This window comes from Hipposideros armiger, unplaced genomic scaffold (genome assembly GCF_001890085.2).
Source record: "Hipposideros armiger isolate ML-2016 unplaced genomic scaffold, ASM189008v1 scaffold_879, whole genome shotgun sequence".
Taxonomy (NCBI): domain Eukaryota; kingdom Metazoa; phylum Chordata; class Mammalia; order Chiroptera; family Hipposideridae; genus Hipposideros; species Hipposideros armiger.
The window spans coordinates 568,010-570,553 of NW_017732229.1; the positions used below are offsets into that span (position 1 = coordinate 568,010).

Genomic DNA, 2,544 nt, shown 5'->3' on the forward strand with positions numbered 1-2,544 from the left:
TAACAAAGAATCTCCACTGCTGTTCATGTGACAGATGAGTACACCACAACCCGTGACCTCTGCAGATGTGAGGGACAGCAGCTCAGCAGGGACTGGTGTCCTCAGCACTGGCTCTGAGGAGCTTCAGCAGGGCTGTGGGGGGCTGCCAGGGAGGGTACCACGTTTCCTGGGCATCAACAAGCTCCTATCATTTCAGCACTGCCTGTGATAAGACGGTCTCTACCAGCCACAGGCTGCTAGAGGGAAAAACATCACGTCTGAAAAAGCACCAGGCAGATAAGAACCCATAAGACCTAACTTCTGGTCCTGGGACCTCTGTGAATCTACTTAGCCTCCTTGAGCTCAGGCTGAACTCCTCATGATGCTGCTGTAAAGATCAGTTGAGATGAGACATGTTTGACGATTCTCGTGAAATTTGCAGGTGGGACAAAGCAGGCAGAGATGGTTAAAATAGCAGAATTGGAGACCACTATTATTTTGACAAGTTGGAACAATGGCCAAAGCCAACAAGAGACAATTTAACAGGATTAACAAAGACCAATCAACCGCACAAGGAAAGGATAAAAAATATTGCTAGAAAGTTCTCATTTAAACAATCTAGTTGTCTTGGCTACCAGTTCAAATAAAAGCCAAATGGTGTGATGGTATCCTGCTAAAAATAAACACACCCCATGATGTGAACACAAGGGAAGGTAAAAGTTCACCACCTGTAGCTGTTGGATACAGATGCTGAAATTTGGGGTACATTAGAATGCACCCAGAGGCAAACCCTCACCAACCCTGTTGATAGGAAAAGGATGTTTGGCCCAAAGAATGACTTAAGGCAAAGGCAACAGCTGCTCTCAAATATCTAAGATGGTTTAAAATGAAGAAAGAAGAACAGAATCATTTTCTCTTGCTCTAGAAAATAAAACTGCACTAGAACTGTCAAGTGGAAATGACAGAATAATGTATGGTAGAAGTTGGCAATAAATAGTGTTAAAATAGAGAAACACATAAAAACAAGAGCTCCTGGTCACTGGCAGTGCTAAGACTGTGTCACTATGACATAGGCTTCTCTACAGAGTAGATTCCTACATTAAGTGTGACAATGGCCTCTAATAAGGCTGGGCTAATGATCTGCATAAAAGAGCAGCTATTCCTGCATCGTGCTGGTGAAGCTTCACTGAAAGGTTGAATCAACCTACAAAGCTGAATTGCTCTACTTTGCATATATCACAATGTCTTCAACAGGGCTCCTACACAAACTATAACACTTAAAATTGCAGACTTTAGGGAGCAACACTTTGCCTCCCCAGCCACATACATCAACCTTGTCTCACCTAAGACGTGTCATGATTTCAGCAGAATTGAGATGTGTGTATACTGGTTATCTCAGGACCATTCTGCTTCATCAGTGGATGAGAGTTACTGAATGCATAAATCTTGTGGGCTTGACAATATCACATTGTCATAAATATTCGGAATTATATTTTTGTTCATTTTACATACAAGAGTTACTCAGCATGGGCACGAAGGCTGGAAATAAGACAATGGAAAAGTCATTTATAGGAAATCACACCTTCTGAGCTTCTTTCTTCACTGAGTTACATTCAGGATTCAAAATCAGGCAGCAGAGGAATTCCTTCAACACTTCCTTACTTCTTCCCAATCCAGAAAGAGCCTGAGCTTTCACATGATGTCCCTAGATTTATCAAAAGATTAGATATAATGTTTAAAATGGCATGGTTATACGTATACTTACATAAGAACAGCCTGGAAAAAAATCACTAAAACAATTAGTTTTACTTTTCTATTAAGCAGAAGAAACAAAAGCCCACCAAGAACGACTGGAGCTCTGCCACCTTAGACACTGAGCAAACATGAATGTCTCATTAATAGGATCTACTGTCAGAACACAGGCATCACCCCACCTGGAATGTGAGCCCAAAGCAGTTCCAAGGGGCACGCTAAGAGAGCTGGTTGCCTACCAACTTTAAATTCACTCCATAAACACAGGTCACTACCACATTCCTCTCTTCAAGGACCGGAAATAACCATAAGTGAATATACAAAGTACCACAAGAGAAATTAATGAATTGCAGTATGGATGACTATTTTCCAACATGGTTTTTGTTTTATGGGTGCAATATTTTCTCAAATTATTAAACATACTGTGGTTTATGTGTTTTACTAGATCATGTGCTACATTTCCATGGTGATCAGTTGTTGTCAGTATCTATTTTAGTCTTTTTCTTCTGTTGGACTTTTTCTCGTTGATCCTGGGTTCTTTGTGCATATATAAGAAAGATGGACTATTTCCAGTAGGTTTGCTCTGATACTAACTCAGTTAGAACCTTTGTCCTTGTAGACTTCATTGCTAATGGGAGACTTATTGGGTCCTTTGTTTAAATAAGTGAGATTTTTTTGGGAGATTTCATTTTCAGGTGTGTGGCAGGGGAGCCACGCCTTAGCTGGGAGCCCCTTCTCAGGACTTAGAGGGACTTATTCAGGGGGACCCACATGCATTGGCAGCCATATTTTCCTCAGGGAGTTTGTCCAAAT

General features: G+C 41.2%; 1 protein-coding gene across 5 annotated transcripts in view; it reads right to left on the bottom strand.

The window, feature by feature from the left end:
• LOC109374958 (LON peptidase N-terminal domain and RING finger protein 2-like) overlaps window positions 1-1,680 on the bottom strand; it is a 25,256-nt gene extending 23,576 nt beyond the window's left edge. For 4 of the 5 annotated variants that reach the window (XR_002122496.1, XM_019630003.1, XM_019630004.1 and 1 more), the window contains exon 1: window positions 1,562-1,680. The gene's annotated coding sequence lies outside the window, so the exon portion shown is untranslated. Of the gene's footprint in view, window positions 1-1,322 lie in introns of all 5 variants that reach the window. The other variant, XM_019630002.1, reaches the window with a different exon arrangement.
• Window positions 1,681-2,544: the final 864 nt, after the last annotated feature.